The sequence below is a fragment of the Engystomops pustulosus genome, chromosome 11 (assembly GCF_040894005.1).
Source record: "Engystomops pustulosus chromosome 11, aEngPut4.maternal, whole genome shotgun sequence".
NCBI lineage: Eukaryota > Metazoa > Chordata > Amphibia > Anura > Leptodactylidae > Engystomops > Engystomops pustulosus.
Genome location: NC_092421.1, coordinates 36,830,129 through 36,853,752, shown reverse-complemented (window position 1 = coordinate 36,853,752; position 23,624 = coordinate 36,830,129). Strand labels below are relative to the sequence as shown.

The 23,624-nt window shown below is 45.2% G+C and overlaps 1 long non-coding RNA gene across 1 annotated transcript in view; it reads left to right on the top strand.

Annotated features, from left to right (window-relative positions):
- The window catches only part of LOC140106665 (uncharacterized), a 141,846-nt gene extending 140,356 nt beyond the window's left edge, over positions 1 to 1,490 (top strand). The window contains exon 4 of the long non-coding RNA XR_011850832.1: positions 1,241 to 1,490. This is a non-coding gene — a long non-coding RNA (uncharacterized lncRNA). The remainder of the gene's footprint in view (positions 1 to 1,240) is intronic.
- The last annotated feature ends 22,134 nt before the right edge of the window (positions 1,491 to 23,624 follow it).

The following is a 23,624-nucleotide window of genomic DNA, read 5'->3' as shown; positions in this document are numbered from 1 at the left end:
ATATGTGGGAATAAAACACTTAAAATAACCAGTACAATCAAGAGAAAAGCTTAAGTTACCAAAAAGGGCACATATCAAAGTATTAATAAAACAGCCTGCCACTTTTGTCCTTTTCCAAGAAAATGCAGTTGAAAGGATTTATATACTTTAAGAAGATTAAGGTTTTATACAAAATTTTAACATTATGCCATGTATTCTAATACGGGCATATTTTTCAAGAAACTGCCATGTCAAATGCCACTAATTGGTCTTCAATGTAACTAGATCTATAAGACAAATGATGAACCAAGGGTAAGCGTCACATTTGTTATAAGAAACAACCTGGAAACTAAGAAGCAGAACAGTAGAGAAGTGTCTTACCATATGTTATATCTCACTAGGTTACTGTAATCCATTCACGTAATGAATGGATTACAGTTTCTTTTACCCAGTTCATAGATTAAGCAAGTTGAATTAATTCTGTTTTTTACTTACAAATAACCTTTATGTATATGTCAGACATTTTTGCGCAGCCGGATACATCAAGAGGCTTGGTGTAGAAATAAACACAGCCATGTGAAAATTCGCTGGCTGCAGTGAGTGTGCAGGCGTGGGTAACAGTAATGCCCCGCACCGGCTCACTCCTGGACGACCGCACCCTCCGCATGCTTGACTGTGACCCCACTTCATGTCTGAATGGGGGAAACAATCCCAAGCACTAGCAATAAGCTAGCATTTGCAATTATTTCAGGGCTTCTATGCCACTGGAATGGCAAAGAGACCCTGATTATTAGCCAACAATAAGCACACCACTAAAATAACAAAGCATTAGATTGAGAACAACTCGGCAAATAGACTCGCTTATATCAAACTAACCAGCATACATTATTCACCCGATGTTCCTAGTGAACAGGACACAGCAAAAACTTGCATTTTTTTTTTTGCCAATTCCATCGAATTTGGAATTTTTTTAGTTTCCTAGTACAGTAAACTTGTTTTTTTTTACATTTTTGGTATATTATTTTTTTAAATGTGCAAAGATGTAATAAAAACAAGAGGTGCCCCTTTTTCCGTTCCAGTTGAGTTCCAGCTTGTTTTTTACTTTTATTCATGTTGAATCTTATATGTCTTACCCCTGTAGCTGTATTTTTTTTAAAACATAATACAGTACATCCAGAGATCATTAAGTATTCTCTTTACAATGACACTTAGCACAAAGTCCTGAGGGAGACTTTTATCATCTTTTTTTTCTATCTTTCAGCTTTCTATCTTTTACTGTATGAGGGACATTTATAACAATCTACAGTGGGAAACAAACCTCTCTTACATGGTACAGCCCCAGTGATCACTTGACCACTGAAACGAATACAAACAGCAACTCCTCTACTGCCTCTGTTAACTGCGTAGCCCTAATTCAGCACTAAGTAAAATTAAAAGGAGAATACATACCCATCATGGAATCACTTGTGCTGATTGGACCCGACCTGTCTGTACAGAGTTTGCCGGGTTTGGCACAGGTATGTACAACTATATTAGTAATTATTGTATCATCTAGTATAATCCTGATGTCCCTGTCACTGTATAGTTTTCAGCTCCAAAAAATCCTTAATCATCATCCACCATATCTTAATTTTAAAGTAGCTTTTTTCAGTGATTAATGTGCACTAATATCTTTATCAAAAAAAATGATGTGATTCAATAGCGTCTAGTAATACATTGATTGTAAAGGTGCTGTGACAGTATAGTTTGGTACTGTATGTTTTAAAAATAAAATGAAAGGAGAAATTAAGGGACAAGGATGTGGCAGTGATGCTGCTGGTGGTGGTGGTCATAATGGAGCTTATGGCAGAGGAAGTGTTTTTTCTCAGTCTGCTCCTAGTTCCTCTGGTGCAAGAAGGTTCCTTGGCATGCAGTGTATACTGGTAGGCCGCAATAGGCCACATGAAGTTGAGGCATTGGTCATTAACATGGCAGACAATTTCTGTGGTATTATTCTTTGTCACGCTCATCCTCCATTGGAAGCGCAGAAGCCCTCCACCTCAACCTCCTTCAAGCAAATCCATTTCAGCCACAAGTCATAGAATAGTAAGCTATGCTATAGAATGACTAGCTGGGATTATGTGGCCCATTCACAGGGATAGATTTCCAAGATTCCCATGAACTTATTTGGAGGATGAGGGTGTGGCCCTTCAGAAGAGATCTACGATCATCATGTAACACAACTGCCAATGGCAGTCATGGCACTAAAAAAGACTAGAAACTCTTAAGGCTCCTCCTGCTGCTTCAGTTGGCCCAACCTGTTTCACCACATCCTAAGTAACATGGCCACCTACTTTCCCACAAAAGGAAGATTTGACGCCAGCACCACAATTACCACCAGCAACACCACCCTCACCATCACCAAGCCTGTCCATGACATCCATTCACTTTTCTATCCCCAAAATTTTGAAGTTTGGTCCATTGGCTCACATTCTGCCCATACCCAGAATTTCTGGACATCACTATTCATCCAGTGAGTGCAGCATCCATACCACCACTTTCAGCAAAGCCATGGGGTAATGGCATCAGGCCATGCTAAAACTCATGTGTCTGGGCAAAAGACCACAAACCACCAAGGAGATTTGAACTGGAATCCAGAAGCAGACAGATGAGTGGTGGTTACTGCAGCTGCTGCTAAAGCACAACAAGGTGCTGTGTGAAAAATAGCCAGAACCTAGCTTTGGGCTAAGCCAAGTTGATGTTTGTATTGTGCATGTGCTCAAATTGGTGGTGCAATGGTTTCTGGCCAACTATACAGACCTCTTGGAGCTGCTGCTTAAAGTGTGTGCTATGTGTTCACATCCTGCTGTTGCTGATTTATATGCAATTTGGCCTGCTGACCCACTACTGCATATGTGATGTGCCAATTAGATGGAATTCCTCTTTACATACGCTGACATCCTAACGTTCATTAAGATGAGCCATAACCTGAAACACACTGCAGATAAAGGGTATAAATTCATATAGCCCAAGCCAACACACTTAAAATATAATGGCATACAAAAGGAGATGAAAGACATGTGAAAATCCATCTAGTTGGAGACAACTTATGTTTTTATTTATCCAAAATATATAAATCATGAACAACCCAACCCCTTGATAAAAACACTTAAAAATACAAAGAAAAATGTGTACACAGGCAAACAATTGTAGGTAGGGTTAAGGTGGCCCCACCACCTAGCTCCCACAACACCAGTGTAAGACTGCCCTAAGTAACAATTCACATCAGAAGCATGATAACAAAAATTAAATGGTATAAAAATGATTAAGCAGTAACAAAAAATTAAGGAAAAGTTACCCCAGTAATCCAGTGCATTCGGTGTTGTGGTGCGGGAAACATCCCATGCGATCAGCCACTAATAGGCAACTTCCTCAGGGGTAAAATATATATTTTTTAAAGGAAACCTACCACTTCTGAAGGTAGGTATGAGATGCAAACACCGGGCACCAGCTCAGGGTGAGCTGGTGCCGGTGCTTAGTCTCGTTAGTGTTAAAACCGCGGTATCGCGGTTTTAACACTTTTTAAACTTTATAGTAGAAACTGCTTCGGCGCTGCGCGCGACCGTGCGCGCGCAACGCCTGCAGCATTTCCGATGTAGGCGTGCGCACGCAGCGCCGAAGCAGTTTCTGCTATAAAGTTTAAAAAGTGTTAAAACCACGATACCGCGGTTTTAACACTAACGAGACTAAGCACCGGCACCAGCTCACCCTGAGCTGGTGCTCGGTGTTTGCATCTCATACCTACCTTCAGAAGTGGTAGGTTTCCTTTAAATTCATCCTCCATTTAATTATTTTAATCTCCTTGCATTTGTATTATAGATATTCACATGTATTCTAACTCTTATTGTTGAGTACCGTATTTTTCGGACTATAAGGCGCACTAAAAATCCTTTGATTTTCTCAGAAATCAAAGGTGCGCCTTATAGTCCAGTGCGCCTTATATATGAACCGTACTTACAGACAACAGCTGCCTTGAACGGTGTACAGATCTGCCATCTGCTGGACATTCATCCTTATAACCAGGTGCGCCTTATACTTTAGTGCGCCTTATATATGAACCAAGACGTTTTACCAGGCATTTATTGATGGTGCTCCTTATACTCCGGTGCACCGTATAGTCCAAGAAATACTGTATATATGTGTTTAATATTCTATTACCAGCCCATCTATGTTTAGTTGGCACTTTATACTTCCTCATCCCTACATAATTATCATTATCTTTTTATTCCATTATTAATCACTCCATGTAAGTTAACTGTTTTAATTTATTGCCTATTTTCCACTTTGCCTAAGATTCATTTTCTTGTATTTTTACATTTGAATTAGGAAACTATAGCACTTCTTTTGGTTTGGCCATTTTTCTGTATATTCACATACATTCAAATATATTTTTTTTGCGTTTATTCAGTCATTTATTATATATGTATTAATGTGTAATCAATATATATTTATATCTTTATGCATTTATTCATTTATTTAATCATATATTTTGATAGCTGATGCCTGTTTATATTTTTTATATTTTTTTATGATACAGTTAGTTTAATTCCGCGCTCAATAAATGAATAAAACTATTTTACTTGTTGACAATCCCTCTATACTCAATTCGGTATTAGGGTAGTGCCCTAATTTTTCTTTTTTAATTGCAGTAAGAGGAAAGGTGTCTGGTTTGCCATTCCCACTTAAATCCTCTATATAAATAACTGAGTTAGAACACTCAAAGCACTTTTGATCACAGTGAAAGAAAGGGTTTGTAATTTTACCAAATTCTTTTTTACAGTAATGAAATTAACTGGATCTGAATACCCAAAACGCAGTTTACCACAATGAGAGGAAGGGGTTGTAGTTTTCCCATTGCTTCTTTTTCTGCAAGGACAATAACTGGGTCTGAACACCCAGAGTGTCTGTAACCACTGTGACATTTTTTAAATACATTTTTAAATGATTTTCTCTTTATTTTTTTAATGTTGTGTTATTATTTCCAATATGTTGTCAAGCCCATTGTGGGCAGGACAATTGCCCTGTTATTCCCTCCATTTTCAGACCACTAGCCCTTACTAGCCCCATTTTACAGCCATTTTTGGATGTTAAAATCCCCATTGACTTTGCTGGTGGTTCATGTTTGGTTGTCAAGGTTTGGCCCAAAGTTCCAGTCCCAAACCGAATTTCCTTAGGTTGATTACTTCCAACCCAAAGTTGGACCAACCTGCTCATCACTAGTCCCAACACTTTTATCATGTGTTCAAGTAATACAGTAACTGCTCACAATTTAAGAATTGTAAATGGTGTAAAAGTTTTGTGAAAATTAGGGGGGCGAGGCCCCATTTTTCTAATCTGCCCTGTGTCACTATTAGTGGTTGTAGCTTAGGAACACAATAAGACATCCAGGAGATGTTGAAATTGTTTTCATGTTACACATTACTTATTATACAAAATAATTTTTAAAAAGTTGGATTATATCTTTTGTATTTAGTTATTAAAAAAACTGAAATTTGGTAAAATTTTTAAAAAATTCTTTATTTTCAAAGTTCTAAATTCTTTACTTTTGAAGCACCCAAATTAATTCTTAGCTTACATTTCCCAAATGTCTGCTTTAAGTTGGCATGGTGTTTTAAGATTCCACATATCTTACTAGAATGTTATGAGGCTCAGAATTTTTTTGAAAATCACCAAAACCTGTATTTCGAGGGACCTGCTCAACTTTCAAATAACTGAAAGGCCTAAATAATAGCAAGACTTGTAAAATACCCCATTATAGAAGCTACACACCGTAATGTATGAAAAGACACTTTTAAGAAGTTTGTTAACCCTTTAGGTGTGTTTTAGGGGTTAAAACAAAATGGAGGTGCGGTCTACAAATTGTGATATGTTTGGAAAATACATTCATTTTGGGTGCAAAATGAAACATTTGCAATGGTTTAAATGAAAAAAGGCTCCACAAAGTTTGATACCCAATATCTCCTAAGTGTACTATGGGGTATGGACACACAGGCTCATTGATCAATCAAATGTGTTGATAACTCATTATATACTCAAGTTTATGTTTTAATACATTGCATTCCCTTTGAAAAGTTTCTAGAATGTTACCAGTGATGCATTTAAAATTTTATTTCTCTATATTCATTTTATTTTTTACAGAATTTATATTGTTTTGAATAGCTATTGCTGGACTTGTTTAGTGGGAAAAACCCACTATAATTTTTAAACCTAAGTGTAAGTTATGTCTTGACATAAACCTTTCTTTAGACAAATGCCTAGTTCTTTAAATGTCTTGTCTCTACTTTCTTACTATCTCAATAGTTCATACCGTATTTCTTGTCATTTATTGAGGCTTTTACGGTGTTATTTTCTCTTGATGTAAGCTGTATTTTTATAAAGTATGTACCTTTCACACCAGCCTTTTAAAATCATTTTAAGAATCCTTCACTCTGTTACTTTGCCTTGACCTGGCTGCCTTTATACATTGGAAAAAACAATAACACAAAGAACAAGAGAATTTAAACATGATCATCCACATGGGATGTATGCGGAGCAATTCTATAAACTGAATAGACAGTTGAAGTAAAAGGAAATGTCGTGAGTTCCAAATCTCTGTCCTCAAAGTGACATAAAGAGACTCAAGTGAAGTAAGAAACTGGAGTGCATGAAGGGCTGAGAACTTTGAGATGAAAGACATAGGAAGAATCACCTGCAGCGAAGGGAGTTGAGTAGACAAGTTATTTGCATTGCTTCAATTTGTTAAATAGAAAGTATCCCAGAATGGATCAATTGGTTTCACTGCTGAGTTGAAGTTAAAACTTTATTTTTTTAGAGTTGGTTAAGACAAAAAAGCTGAATATTTTATGATAGATTTATATGATTGAATTGGCCAAAAATAAATTGACCCAACTACATTGTGTACGTACGTCAGGTAACCTATGACAATGACACCAAAAGATGTAATAGACTTGGCACATAGATAAATATTTCTTGGTGGTGGTGGGGGGGGGGGCTTCATATTGCCTCTACATTTGGGTTTTATTTTTCTTCAGGCAAACTGTTTCTCTGATTTGTGAGGAAAAGACAATTATGATGGCATTAGAAAATCAATTAGGTAGAAAACAAAGCCACTAGAAGATATTCCATTCAATCTTATCATTTTGAGCAACATGTTAATAAAATGTTATGAAAAAGTCATGTACTCGAGTATAAGCTAACCCGAGTATAAGCCGAGACCCCTAATTTTACTACCAAAATGTGTGAAAACTAGAGATGAGCGAACACTAAAATGCTCGGGTACTCGTTATTCGAGACGAACTTTTCCCGATGCTCGAGTGCTCGTCTCGAATAACGAACCCCATTGAAGTCAATGGGAGACTCGAGCATTTTTCAAGGGGACCAAGGCTCTGCACAGGGAAGCTTGGCCAAACACCTGGGAACCTCAGAAAAGGATGGAAACACCACGGAAATGGACAGGAAACAGCAGGGGCAGCATGCATGGATGCCTCTGAGGCTGCTTAATCGCACCATTATGCCGAAATTATGGGCAACAGCATGGCCATGACAGAGTGACAGAATGAAGCTAGATAGCATGTAAAACATCCAATAATTGACCCTGACACTATAGGGGACGGCATGCAGAGGCAGAGGCAGCGGCAGCAGGCTAGAGAGTGGCATGGCGACATACCCTAATTGGACTCAGGCTTCAAACCAATGGGTGTCAGAGAGGAACCAAAGGAGGTGAGCAAGAAGCGCTCAAATAATATCGGTACATGATAAAAGTTTGCCAGTATATTTTGTGGATTACACAGCAGGGTGGCGACAAAGTTAACATGGAAGCCATGAAAACAACCCAAAATTCTGCCTGACACAGCTCGTTTGATAAGGGGACCATGTATGCTTACAGTTCATGCCAGTCGCTGCACTGGCTGCCAGTCTCCTTTCGAATACAGTTTAAAATAATAATAACCCTCATCCATAAAGCTCTGTATAATGCTGCACCCCCCTACCTCTCCTCTCTTATCTCAGTCTATCGCCCAACCCGTGCTCTTAGATCCGCCAGTGATCTTAGATTAACCTCTACCCTAGTGCGGACCTCCCACTCGCGTCTCCAAGACTTCTCTAGAGCTGCACCAATTCTATGGAATGCTCTGCCCTGGACTATCAGACTAATACCTAACCTCCAAAGTTTCAAACGTGCTCTTAAAACCCATTTCTTTAGGCAAGCCTATAACACTCATTAACTGCATGAAGTTTTAACTCTTCTACTAACCCGTCCTGTGTCGTCCTCCCATCTGTTATCCAGCAACCAACAGGCACCAGACTTCTCTGCAGTCCCATTCACCCTGGACCTGGTATATAAGATGACGGCTGAGTGGTTCAAGCGACAGCACTTCCATTTATTATATTTTTTTCTATTCCCTAAGAAGAATGGCTTGACCATTAAATATTCTTTTACCTCGTGTTACCCCATCATCTTCATAAACCGTAAGCTCTGGCGAGCAGGGACCTCACTCCTGTTGTTCCATACAAATGTTGTGCTCTGTTACATTACATTTGTATTTGTTTCCTATGATTTGTAAAGCGCTACAGAATATGATGACGCTATATAAATAAAGATTATTATTATTATTATTATGGAGGCAGTGAACTAGTAGTAGATTAAAGGTGCTGCAACTATGTTAGTTGGATCTTGGGATGGAGCTGGCGCTCTGCAGCCAGGCGAGCTTTTGCCAATCCAAGCCCCTGTCTCTAGGCTACTCCCCAAACAGCACTTCTAAGAACCTTTTGTATAAGATCAAGTGTAGTAGCGTTCTTATAAGTTTAGGATATGGCGGGTGAGGGGAATGTAAACAGATGCGCAAGAAGCGCTGAAATAATATCCCTAAATGGTAAAAGTTTGCAAGTATATTTTGTGGATTACACAGCAGGGTGGCGACAAAGTTAACAACTTTGATGTGGAATGCCCTGTAATAGCTCTTGGGCGGTGTGCCTTTTATCGCCTAGGCTCAGCAGTTTCAGCACCGCCTGCTGTCGCTTAGCGACGGCACTGCTGCTGTGCCTAGAGCTACCGACTGATGGCGCCATGCCCACGGATGGTAATTCGGAGGAGGAGGAGGTGGAGGAGGGGTGGGAGGAGGTATAGTAGGCCTTTGAGACCTGGACCGAGGTAGGCCCCGCAATTCTCTGCGTCGGCAGTATATGACCAGCCCCAGGGTCAGACTCGGTCCCAGCCTGCACCAAGTTAAGTGTAGTAGCGTTCTTATAAGTTTGGGATATGGCGGGTGAGGGGAATGTAAACAGATGCGCAAGAAGCGCATGATGCGCATGGAGCTGGCGCTCCGCTGCCAGGCGAGCTTTCGCCAATTCAAGCCCCTGTCTCTAGGCTACTCCCCAAACAGCACTTCTAAGAACCTTTTGTATAAGATCAAGTGTAGTAGCGTTCTTATAAGTTTAGGATATGGCGGGTGAGGGGAATGTAAACAGATGCGCAAGAAGCGCATGATGCGCATGGAGCTGGCGCTCCGCTGCCAGGCGAGCTTTCGCCAATTCAAGCCCCTGTCTCTAGGCTACTCCCCAAACAGCACTTCTAAGAACCTTTTGTATAAGATCAAGTGTAGTAGCGTTCTTATAAGTTTAGGATATGCCGGGTGAGGGGAATGTAAACAGATGCGCAAGAAGCGCATGATGCGCATGGAGCTGGCGCTCCGCTGCCAGGCGAGCTTTCGCCAATTCAAGCCCCTGTCTCTAGGCTACTCCCCAAACAGCACTTCTAAGAACCTTTTGTATAAGATCAAGTGTAGTAGCGTTCTTATAAGTTTAGGATATGCCGGGTGAGGGGAATGTAAACAGATGCGCAAGAAGCGCTGAAATAATATCCCTAAATGGTAAAAGTTTGCCAGTATATTTTGTGGATAACACAGCAGGGTGGCGACAAAGTTAACAACTTTGATGTGGAATCCATGAAAACAACCCAAATTTCTGCCTGACACACCTCGTTTGATAAAGGGACGATGTATGGAGGCAGCTATATGGACGACTTTTGGAGGTAGCAATGGAGACAACGTGTGGAGGCTGCTATGGAGACAATTTAATTTGGATAGTGCCTGTATGTGGCAGTCCCAAACATTTTTCAAACCAGAGGAGCAGGTAGGTGGCCCTCCAGTAAAATGGAATAGATTGAGTGCCTGTATGTGGCAGTCCCAAAAATGTTTCAAACCAGAGGAGCAGGTAGGTGGCCCTGCAGTAAAATGGAATAGATTGAGTGCCTGTATGTGGCAGTCCCAAAAATTTTTCAAACCAGAGGAGCAGGTAGGTGGCCCTCCAGTAAAATGGAATAGATTGAGTGCCTGTATGTGGCACTCACAAAAATTGTTTCAAACAGAGGACCGGGTAGGTGGCCCTCCAGAAAAATTAAATGCATGAAGTACTATAGCAAGAGCCAGTGGGCCCTGTCAAAAAATAGCCATTTTCCTCTGCTTTACTGTACAAAGAGGAGGAGAAGGAGGAAAATGAGGAGGAGGAGGAGTGGATCAATTATTCAGGTTGAGCTTCCTTCACCTGGTGGAGATTGGAAATTCTGAGAAATCCAGCCTTTATTCATTTTAATAAGCGTCAGCCTGTCAGCGCTGTCAGTCGACAGGCGTGTACGCTTATCGGTGATGATGCCACCAGCTGCACTGAAAACCCGCTCGGACAAGACGCTAGCGGCAGGGCAGGCAAGAACCTCCAAGGCGTACAGCGCCAGTTCGTGCCACATGTCCAGCTTTGAAACCCAGTAGTTGTAGGGAGCTGTGTGATCATTTAGGACGATGGTATGGTCAGCTACGTACTCCCTCACCATCTTTCTGTAAAGATCAGCCCTACTCTGCCGAGACTGGGGACAGGTGACAGTGTCTTGCTGGGGTGACATAAAGCTGGCAAAAGCCTTGTAAAGCGTACCCTTGCCAGTGCTGGACAAGCTGCCTGCTCGCCTACTCTCCCTCGCTACTTGTCCCGCAGAACTACGCACTCTGCCGCTAGCGCTGTCAGAAGGGAAATACTGTTTCAGCTTGTGCACCAGGGCCTGCTGGTATTCATGCATTCTCACACTCCTTTCCTCTGCAGGGATGAGAGTGGAAAGATTTTGCTTGTACCGTGGGTCCAGGAGAGTGAACACCCAGTAATCGGTGCTGGAATAAATTCTTTGAACGCGAGGGTCACGGGATAGGCAGCCTAGCATGAAATCTGCCATATGCGCCAGAGTACCAACGCGTAAGAATTCACTCCCCTCACTGGCCTGACTGTCCATTTCCTCCTCCTCCAACTCCTCCAACTCCTCTTCTTCTGCCCATACACGCTGAACAGTAAAGGACTCAACAATGGTCCCCTCTTGTGTCTCATCAACATTCTCCTCCTCTTCCTCCTCATCCTCCTCCACCTCCACCTCCTCCGATATGCGCTGAGAAACAGACCTGAGGGTGCTTTGGCTATCAACAAGGGAATATTCTTCCCCTGTCTCTTGTGACGAGCGCAAAGCTTCCGACTTCATGCTGACCAGAGAGTTTTTCAACAGGCCAAGCAGCGGGATGGTGAGGCTGATGATGGCGGCATCGCCACTGACCATCTGTGTTGACTCCTCAAAGTTACTCAGCACCTGACAGATATCAGACATCCACGTCCACTCCTCATTGTAGACTTGAGGAAGCTGACTGACCTGACTACCAGTTCTGGTGGAAGTTGACATCTGGCAGTCTACAATCGCTCTGCGCTGCTGGTAAACTCTGGATAACATGGTCAGTGTTGGAGGCGGCGCTGCGCTGCCCTGAGAGTGGCAGCATCTGGGCTGGACTTCCTGAAATGCGCACAGATGCGGCGCACCTTCGTGAGCAAATCAGACAGATTGGGGTATGTCTTGAGGAAACGCTGAACTATCAGATTTAACACATGGGCCAGGCATGGCACATGTGTCAGTCTGCCGAGTTGCAGAGCCGCCACCAGGTTACGGCCGTTGTCACACACAACCATTCCCGGCTTGAGGTTCAGCGGTGCCAGCCACAGATCAGTCTGCGCCGTGATGCCCTGTAATAGCTCTTGGGCGGTGTGCCTTTTGTCGCCTAGGCTCAGCAGTTTGAGCACCGCCTGCTGTCGCTTAGCGACGGCACTGCTGCTGTGCCTAGAGCTACCGACTGATGGCGCCGTGCCCACGGATGGTAGTTCGGAGGAGGAGGTGGAGGAGGGGTGGGAGGAGGAGGCATAGTAGGCCTGAAACACCTGGACCGAGGTAGGCCCCGCAATCCTCGGCGTCGGCAGTATATGAGCAGCTCCAGTGTCAGACTCGGTCCCAGCCTCCACCAAGTTAACCCAATGTGCCGTCAGCGATATATAGTGGCCCTGCCCGGCAGCACTCGTCCACGTGTCCGTGGTCAGGTGGACCTTGTCAGAAACGGCGTTGGTCAGGGCACGGATGATGTTGTCTGACACGTGCTGGTGCAGGGCTGGGACGGCACATCGGGAAAAGTAGTGGCGGCTGGGGACCGAATACCGAGGGGCGGCCGCCGCCATGAGGTTGCGAAAGGCCTCGGTCTCTACTAGCCTATAGGGCAGCATCTCCAGGCTAAGCAATCTGGAGATGTGCACATTAAGGGCTTGGGCGTGCGGGTGGGTTGCACTATATTTGCGTTTCCGCTCCAGCGTCTGGGGTATGGAGAGCTGAACGCTGGTGGATGCTGTGGAGGATCGTGGAGGCGACGATGGGGTTTTTGTGGCAGGGTCCTGGGCAGGGGGCTGACTAGCAGCTGACACAGGGGAAGGAGCAGTGGTGTGCACGGCCGGAGGTGAACGGGCTTGTTGCCACTGAGTGGGGTGTTTAGCATTCATATGCCTGCGCATACTGGTGGTAGTTAAGCTAGTAGTGGTGGAACCCCTGCTGAGCCTGGTTTGGCAAATGTTGCACACCACAGTCCGTCGGTCATCCGGTGTTTCCTTAAAGAACCTCCAGACTTCTGAAGATCTAGCCCTCGCCGCAGGAGCCCTCGCCACGGGAGCTTCACTAGTTGACACATTTGGCGCTGATGCACCAGCTCTGGCCCTGCCTCTCCGTCTGGCCCCACCACTGCCTCTTCCAACCTGTTCTGGTCGAGGACTCTCCTCCGTCTCAGAAGCACTGTGTTCACCCGGCTTCTCAACCCAGCTTGGGTCTGTCACCTCATCATCCTCCGATCCCTCAGTCTGCTCCCCCCTCGGACTTCCTGCCCTGACAACAACTTCCCCACTGTCTGACAACCGTGTCTCCTCATCGTCGGACACCTCTTTACACACTTCCACTACGTCAAGAAGGTCATCATCACCCACAGACTGTGACTGTTGGAAAACCTGGGCATCGGAAAATTGCTCAGCAGCAACCGGACAAGTGGTTTGTGACTGTGGGAAGGGTCCAGAAAACAGTTCCTCAGAGTATGCCGGTTCAAATGCCAAATTTTCCTGGGAGGGGGCAGACTGGGGGGGAGGAGGCTGAGGTGCAGGAGCTGGAGGAGTGGCGATTTCGGTGACATGGGTGGACTGCGTGGAAGACTGACTGGTGGTGGACAAATTGCTCGAAGCATTGTCAGCAATCCACGACATCACCTGTTCGCACTGTTCTGGCCTCAACAGTGCTCTACCACGAGTCCCAGTAACTTCAGACATGAACCTAGGGAGTGTAGCTCTGCGGCGTTCCCCTGCTCCCTCATCAGCAGGTGGTGTCTCACCCCGCCCAGGACCACAGTCTCTGACCCCTGCAGTAGTTGGACGCCCACGTCCCCGCCCTCGTCCTCTACCCCTAGCCCTCGGGTTAAACATTTTTAAAATGAGAGTTATAACTTTATTTTTTTTTTTACTTTTTTTTGGGTTTTTTTGTGTTTTTTTTTTTTTTTTGTGTTTTTTGTTTTTTTTTTGAGTTTTTAAAACCAAACAATGCTATCCTATTGCTATGGCTATTTTCTAGCCAAGTATCAAAGCACACTACTATGCCAGATGAGATGACACTGAGTTAGTGCCTAATTGAAATCCAACCCCTACTAAATTTTCCCACTTCGGTCTTTGCTATGGATATGTGCGTCACTAAGCGCAGAACACAGCGGTCGCAAGTCTCACTACAAATTGCTCAGAATTGGCTAGTACATGCACTGCAGAAAGTACAGCCACCAGCAGATCAACCAGAAATCAAATATATAGAACGCTACTGTATGCGTAAGTAAGCTCTTTGTATTCTCCTATGGCTATTTTCTAGCCAAGTATCAAAGCACACTACTATGCCAGATGAGATGACACTGAGTTAGTGCCTAATTGAAATCCAACCCCTACTAAATTTTCCCACTTCGGTCTTTGCTATGGATATGTGCGTCACTAAGCGCAGAACACAGCGGTCGCAAGTCTCACTACAAATTGCTCAGAATTGGCTAGTACATGCACTGCAGAAAGTACAGCCACCAGCAGATCAACCAGAAATCAAATATATAGAACGCTACTGTATGCGTAAGTAAGCTCTTTGTATTCTCCTATGGCTATTTTCTAGCCAAGTATCAAAGCACACTACTATGCCAGATGAGATGACACTGAGTTAGTGCCTAATTGAAATCCAACCCCTACTAAATTTTCCCACTTCGGTCTTTGCTATGGATATGTGCGTCACTAAGCGCAGAACACAGCGGTCGCAAGTCTCACTACAAATTGCTCAGAATTGGCTAGTACATGCACTGCAGAAAGTACAGCCACCAGCAGATCAACCAGAAATCAAATATATAGAACGCTACTGTATGCGTAAGTAAGCTCTTTGTATTCTCCTATGGCTATTTTCTAGCCAAGTATCAAAGCACACTACTATGCCAGATGAGATGACACTGAGTTAGTGCCTAATTGAAATCCAACCCCTACTAAATTTTCCCACTTCGGTCTTTGCTATGGATATGTGCGTCACTAAGCGCAGAACACAGCGGTCGCAAGTCTCACTACAAATTGCTCAGAATTGGCTAGTACATGCACTGCAGAAAGTACAGCCACCAGCAGATCAACCAGAAATCAAATATATAGAACGCTACTGTATGCGTAAGTAAGCTCTTTGTATTCTCCTATGGCTATTTTCTAGCCAAGTATCAAAGCACACTACTATGCCAGATGAGATGACACTGAGTTAGTGCCTAATTGAAATCCAACCCCTACTAAATTTTCCCACTTCGGTCTTTGCTATGGATATGTGCGTCACTAAGCGCAGAACACAGCGGTCGCAAGTCTCACTACAAATTGCTCAGAATTGGCTAGTACATGCACTGCAGAAAGTACAGCCACCAGCAGATCAACCAGAAATCAAATATATAGAACGCTACTGTATGCGTAAGTAAGCTCTTTGTATTCTCCTATGGCTATTTTCTAGCCAAGTATCAAAGCACACTACTATGCCAGATGAGATGACACTGAGTTAGTGCCTAATTGAAATCCAACCCCTACTAAATTTTCCCACTTCGGTCTTTGCTATGGATATGTGCGTCACTAAGCGCAGAACACAGCGGTCGCAAGTCTCACTACAAATTGCTCAGAATTGGCTAGTACATGCACTGCAGAAAGTACAGCCACCAGCAGATCAACCAGAAATCAAATATATAGAACGCTACTGTATGCGTAAGTAAGCTCTTTGTATTCTCCTATGGCTATTTTCTAGCCAAGTATCAAAGCACACTACTATGCCAGATGAGATGACACTGAGTTAGTGCCTAATTGAAATCCAACCCCTACTAAATTTTCCCACTTCGGTCTTTGCTATGGATATGTGCGTCACTAAGCGCAGAACACAGCGGTCGCAAGTCTCACTACAAATTGCTCAGAATTGGCTAGTACATGCACTGCAGAAAGTACAGCCACCAGCAGATCAACCAGAAATCAAATATATATAACGCTACTGTATGCGTAAGTAAGCTCTTTGTATTCTCCTATGGCTATTTTCTAGCCAAGTATCAAAGCACACTACTATGCCAGATGAGATGACACTGAGTTAGTGCCTAATTGAAATCCAACCCCTACTAAATTTTCCCACTTCGGTCTTTGCTATGGATATGTGTGCCACTAAGAGCTAAACACAACGGTAGCAAGTCCCCCTGCTAATTCCTCACAAAATGGTACTAGATGCAAATTAAAATAAAAAAAGTAGAACGTTATTGTAGCCCTAAGAAGGGCTGTTGGGTTCTTTGAGAATCACTCCTGCCTAACAGTAAGCTAATAGAACACCCTAACGCTTTCCCTGACCAGCAGCAGCTCTCTCCCTAGCGGCATCCAGACACAGAATGATCCGAGCAGCGCGGGCAGCGGCTAGTCTATCCCAGGGTCACCTGATCTGGCCAGCCAACCACTGCTATCGACGTGTAAGGGTACCACGTCATGCTGGGTGGAGTGCAGAGTCTCCTGGCTTGTGATTGGCTCTGTTTCTGGCCGCCAAAAAGCAAAACGGCGGGAGCTGCCATTTTCTCGAGCGGGCGAAGTATTCGTCCGAGCAACGAGCAGTTTCGAGTACCCTAATGCTCGACCGAGCATCAAGCTCGGACGAGCATGTTCGCTCATCTCTAGTGAAAACCTATTGACTCGAGTATAAGCCAAGGGTGGGAAATGCATTGGTCAGTAGTATACAGCCTGCCAGCCCCCATGTAGTTTACAGCCAGCCCCATGTAGTATAAAGCCAGCCCCCACTAGTATACAGCCTGCCAGCCCCCATGTAGTATACAGCCTGCCAGCCCCCATGTAGTATACAGCCTGCCAGCCCCCATGTAGTATACAGCCTGCCAGCCCCCATGTAGTATGCAGCCTGCCAGCCCCCATGTAGTATGCAGCCTGCCAGCCCCCATGTAGTATACAGCCTGCCAGCCCCCATGTAGTATACAGCCTGCCAGCCCCCATGTAGTATGCAGCCTGCCAGCCCCCTTGTAGTATGCAGCCTGCCTGCCCCCATATAGTATGCAGCCTGTCAGCCCCAATACAGTATGCAGCCTGCCAGCTCCCATGTGGTATACAGCCTGACCCATGTAGTTAGTATACAGCCTGCCCCACGTAGTATACAGCCTGCCCCCCGCAGTTTGCCAAACAGATAAAACAAATAACCTTAATACTCACCCATCGGCGTTCCTGATGTACGTCGCGGCTCTCAATCCCCGTGGCGGCTCCTCTTCTACCTTCTCTTTGCAATAGCCGGCAGAGTCGCGTCCATGCGATCTGCCAGCTGGCTCACACTATGATACTGTGCGCCGGCTGGCAGATCGCATGGAAGCGACTCTGCCGGCTACTGCAAAGAGAAGATAGAAGAGGAGCCACGTCGAACATCGGGGACGAGAAGGGTGAGTATTAAGTTAATTTTTTTTGCATTGATTCGTGTATAAGCCAAGGTGAGGTTTTTCAGCAAATTTTTTGTGCTGAAAAACTTGGCTTATACACGAGTATTTACGGTAAGTTCAGATAAAAGAGTTCACACTGGCAGCTGACTGTAAGTTTAATATATGATCTGAATAAAAATAAGTTCTTTTATTCCATTTATGTTGCATATCTATGGTATGCGTTTTTGAATAGACATGCTTTTAGTCGTGGTATAAAATATGTCACACATCTCAGTGCTTAAAAGCATTGCCTAACCAATTATGATGCATCAAATCATATCTTAACCTTTATACTTAGTACATATAAGAGCATGCATATATAAATCAAACAGTATTGATATGAATATTCTATAAATGTACATCAGATCACACTTTAAATACATGCCATTGAGGAACCTGGATTTTAACCTGAAAATCCATGCAGCTTGCCTCCAGAGGAGTCGTCTCATCATGTCTCTACTCCTAATGGATTGATTGAACCATTAAATCTAAATCTAAATTAATGTCTCTTTTTGAAGATCTACAAATTGTCTAGCTGCCTTTTAAACCAATTTGTTACCAACTTTTACCAACTCAGATAGCTTTAGCTTATGAATTGTGCACCACACATATAAGAGGTTATAAGATGACGTCATCAGCGGCGACACCACCGCATCATAGTGTGTGCCGGCGGGGAGATCGCATGGACGTGACTCCGCCGACTAGAGAAGAAAGGAGACAGAAGTCGCAGGGAGCCGCCGCTGAGAATCGGGGGTGAGTATCGCCGGAAGGTGAGCATTAAGTTTATTTTTTTTTATGTGCTTGACATACAGGGGGCTGGCTGTATACTACTTCGAACTGGCTTTATACTACATGGGGCTGTCTGTATACTACTTGGGGCTGGCTGTATACTACATGGGGCTCGCTTTATACTACTTGGGGCTGGCTCTATACTACTTGGGGCTGGCTCTATACTACTTGGGGCTGGCTCTATACTACTTGGGGCTGGCTCTATACTACACCCTTGGCTTATAATCGAGTCAATAGGTTTTCCCAGTTTTGGTGGTAAAATTAGTGGTCTCGGCTTATACTCGGGTCGGCTTATACTCGATAATATATGGTACTACTTGATGAGTGTTGCAAGCGTTGAAAGATGTTAAATCATATGTCCAATCTGCATCAATTTTTATTTTTTGAGCTTTAATTGCAAGCTAACATGTTCTTCATCTATTACCGTTGCCAGTGGCGTAACTTTAGGGGTAGCGCCCTTGGAAGCTGCCATAGGGTCCGGAGTGTCAGGGGGTCTGGCCACCCAACTTAACACGCTAAGGAATATAGGAGGTGCGCTGTTATATACATATTATTCTGCACATTGTACAGAATAAATGTATATAATAGTGCACATCTTCCACAGTACACAGTTGAGCCAAGGGGTCAGATAAAAAAATTTTTGCAGGAGGGGGATGAGACAGCAAAACAGCAGGTATTGGAGTCTCACATCTGTAATTCCTGCATCTAATTCAGCCATTTGGTCAGTAGCTACGTGTGTGTATGAGTGTATAGATGTTTATGAGTGATATGTACATGATGTATGTGTGCATATGTGATGTATTGGCATATGAGTTCAGAGATATATAGAGAGGGGACTGTATAAATGTATGTAATTGTATAAACATGTGTCAATGTATATATGTTTTAAGGTGAAGGGACCCATTCAGAAGTCTGTTAGGGGGCTGAACCTCTCCAAGTAGTGCCCCTGACCATTAGATTTAAAAAAAAAAAAAGATCCTTTGGTAGTTTTTTTTCTGGTACTGTATAAACCAGGGGAAAGAATATTTCCTAATGGGCTCTAAATGACAACCATCCTAAATAACTGTAATTAATAAACATGAGTCATAGAAGAGAAAGCGGAAAATGGGGATAAAATTCCAAATTTTCTTCCTGGAGGTTTCTTTATTTGTTAGAGAACATTACTAGAGATGAGCGAGCACTAAAATGCTCGGGTACTCGTTATTCGAGACGAACTTTTCCCGATGCTCGAGTGCTCGTTTCGAGTAACGAGCCCCATTGAAGTCAATGGGAGACTCAAGCATTTTTCAAGGGGACCAAGGCTCTGCACAGGGAAGCTTGGCCAAACACCTGGGAACCTCAGAAAAGGATGGAAACACCACGGAAATGGACAGGAAACAGCAGGGGCAGCATGCATGGATGCCTCTGAGGCTGCTTAAATGCACCATTATGCCAAAATTATGGGCAACAGCATGGCCATGACAGAGTGACAGAATGAAGCTAGATAGCATCTAAAACATCCAATAATTGACCCTGACACTATAGGGGACGGCATGCAGAGGCAGCGGCAGCAGCGGAAGGCTAGAGAGTGGCATGGCGACATACCCTAAATGGACTCAGGCTTCAAACCAATGGGTAGCAGAGAGGAACCAAAGGAGGTGAGCAAGAAGCGCTCAAATAATATTGGTACATGATAAAAGTTTGCCAGTATATTTTGTGGATTACACAGCAGGGTGGCGACAAAGTTAACATGGAAGCAATGAAAACAATCCAAAATTCTGCCTGACACAGCTCGTTTGATAAGGGGACGATGTATGGAGGCAGTGAACTAGTAGTAGATTAAAGGTGCTGCAGTTAAAACTATGTTAGTTGGTTCTTGGCATGGAGCTGGCGCTCCGCTGCCAGGCGAGCTTTCGCCAATCCAAGCCCCTGTCTCTAGGCTACTCCCCAAACAGCACTTCTAAGAACCTTTCGGATAAGATCAAGTGTAGTAGCGTTCTTATAAGTTTGGGATATGGCGGGTGAGGGGAATGTAAACATCTGCGCAAGAAGCGCTGAAATAATATCCGTAAATGAAAAAAGTTTTCCAGTATATTTTGTGGCTTACACAGCAGGGTGGCGACAAAGTTAACAATTTTGATGTGGAATGCCCTGCAATAGCTCTTGGGCGGTGTGCCTTTTATCACCTAGGCTCAGCAGTTTGAGCACCGCCTGCTGTCGCTTAGCAACGGCACTGCTGCTGTGCCTAGAGCTACCGACTGATGGCGCCATGCCCACGGATGGTAATTCGGAGGAGGAGGAGGTGGAGGAGGGGTGGGAGGATTTGGAGGTATAGTAGGCCTTTGAGACCTGGACCGAGGTAGGCCCCGCAATCCTCTGAGTCGGCAGTATATGACCAGCCCCAGGGTCAGACTCGGTCCCAGCCTGCACCAAGTTAAGTGTAGTAGCGTTCTTATAAGTTTGGGATATGGCGGGTGAGGGGAATGTAAACAGATGCGCAAGAAGCGCATGATGCGCATGGAGCTGGCGCTCCGCTGCTAGGCGAGCTTTCGCCAATCCAAGCCCCTGTCTCTAGGCTACTCCCCAAACAGCACTTCTAAGAACCTTTTGTATAAGATCAAGTGTAGTAGCGTTCTTATAAGTTTAGGATATGGCGGGTGAGGGGAATGTAAACAGATGCGCAAGAAGCGCTGAAATAATATCCGTAAATGGTAAAAGTTTGCCAGTGTATTTTGTGGATAACACAGCAGGGTGGCGACAAAGTTAACAACTTTGATGTGGAATGCATGAAAACAACCCAAATTTCGGCCTGACAAACCTCGTTTGATAAAGGGACGATGTATGGAGGCAGCTATATGGACGACTTTTGGAGGTAGCAATGGAGACAACGTGTGGAGGCTGCTATGGAGACAATTCAATTTGGATAGTGCCTGTATGTGGCAGTCCAAAAAATTTTTCAAACCAGAGGAGCAGGTAGGTGGCCCTCCAGAAAAATGGAATAGATTGAGTGCCTGTATGTGGCAGTCCCAAAAAATTGTTTAAAACAGAGGACCGGAAAGGTGGCCCTCCAGAAAAATTAAATGCATAAAGTACTATACCTAGAGCCAGTGGGCCCTGTCAAAAAACAGCCAGTTTCCTCTGCTTTACTGTAGAAAGAGGAGGAGAAGGAGGAAAATGAGGAGGAGGAGGAGTGGATAAATTATTCAGGTTGAGCTTCCTTCACCTGCTGGAGATTTGAAATTAGGAGAAATCCATGCTTTATTCATCTTGATAAGCGTCAGCCTGTCAGCGCTGTCAGTCGACAGGCGTGTACGCTTATCGGTGATGATGCCACCAGCTGCACTGAAAACCCGCTCTGACAAGACGCTAGCGGCAGGGCAGGCAAGAACCTCCAAGGCGTAGAGCGCCAGTTCGTGCCACATGTCCAGCTTTGAAACCCAGTAGTTGTAGGGAGCTGTGTGATCATTTAGGACGATGGTATGGTCAGCTACGTACTCCCTCACCATCTTTCTGTAAAGATCAGCCCTACTCTGCCGAGACTGGGGACAGGTGACAGTGTCTTGCTGGGGTGACATAAAGCTGGCAAAAGCCTTGTAAAGCGTACCCTTGCCAGTGCTGGACAAGCTGCCTGCTCGCCTACTCTCCCTCGCTACTTGTCCCGCAGAACTACGCACTCTGCCGCTAGCGCTGTCAGAAGGGAAATACTGTTTCAGCTTGTGCACCAGGGCCTGCTGGTATTCATGCATTCTCACACTCCTTTCCTCTCCAGGGATGAGAGTGGAAAGATTTTGCTTGTACCGTGGGTCCAGGAGAGTGAACACCCAGTAATCGGTGCTGGAATAAATTCTTTGAACGCGAGGGTCACGGGATAGGCAGCCTAGCATGAAATCTGCCATATGCGCCAGAGTACCAACGCGTAAGAATTCACTCCCCTCACTGGCCTGACTGTCCATTTCCTCCTCCTCCAACTCCTCCAAATCCTCTTCTTCTGCCCATACACGCTCAACAGTGTAGGACTCAACAATGGTCCCCTCTTGTGTCTCGCCAACATTCTCCTCCTCTTCCTCCTCATCCTCCTCCACCTCCTCCGATATGCGCTGAGAAACAGACCTAAGGGTGCTTTGGCTATCAACAAGGGAATCTTCTTCCCCTGTCTCTTGTGAGGAGCGCAAAGCTTCCGACTTCATGCTGACCAGAGAGTTTTTCAACAGGCCAAGCAGCGGGATGGTGAGGCTGATGATGGCGGCATCGCCACTGACCATCTGTGTTGACTCCTCAAAGTTACTCAGCACCTGACAGATATCAGACATCCACGTCCACTCCTCATTGTAGACTTGAGGAAGCTGACTGACCTGACTACCAGTTCTGGTGGAAGTTGACATCTGGCAGTCTACAATCGCTCGGCGCTGCTGGTAAACTCTGGATAACATGGTCAGTGTTGAATTCCACCTCGTGGGCACGTCGCACAACAGTCGGTGAGCGGGCAGTTGGAGGCGGCGCTGCGCTGCCCTGAGAGTGGCAGCATCTGTGCTGGACTTCCTGAAATGCGCACAGATGCGGCGCACCTTCGTGAGCAAATCAGACAGATTGGGGTATGTCTTGAGGAAACGCTGAACTATCAGATTTAACACATGGGCCAGGCATGGCACATGTGTCAGTCTGCCGAGTTGCAGAGCCGCCACCAGGTTACGGCCGTTGTCACACACAACCATGCCTGGCTTCAGGTTCAGCGGTGCCAGCCACAGATCAGTCTGCGCCGTGATGCCCTGTAATAGTTCTTGGGCGGTGTGCCTTTTATCGCCTAGGCTCAGCAGTTTGAGCACCGCCTGCTGTCGCCTGCTGCTGTGCCTAGAGCTACCGACTGATGGCGCCATGCCCACGGATGGTCGTTCGGAGGAGGAGGTGGAGGAGGGGTGGGAGGAGGCATAGTAGGCCTCAAACACCTGGACCGAGGTAGGCCCCGCAATCCTCGGCGTCGGCAGTATATGACCAGCCGCAGGGTCACACTCGGTCCCAGCCTCCACCAAGTTAACCCAATGTGCCGTCAGAGATATATAGTGGCCCTGCCCGGCAGCACTCGTCCACGTGTCCGTGGTCAGGTGGACCTTGTCAGAAACGGCGTTGGTCAGGGCACGGATTATGTTGTCTGACACGTGCTGGTGCAGGGCTGGGACGGCACATCGGGAAAAGTAGTGGCGGCTGGGGACCGAATACCGAGGGGCGGCCGCCGCCATGAGGCTGCGAAAGGCCTCGGTCTCTACTAGCCTATAGGGCAGCATCTCCAGGCTTAGCAATCTGGAAATGTGCACATTAAGGGCTTGGGCGTGCGGGTGGGTTGCACTATATTTGCGTTTCCGCTCCAGCGTCTGGGGTATGGAGAGCTGAACGCTGGTGGATGCTGTGGAGGATCGTGGAGGTGACGATGGGGTTTTTGTGGCAGGGTCCTGGGCAGGGGGCTGACTATCAGCTGACACAGGGGAAGGAGCAGTG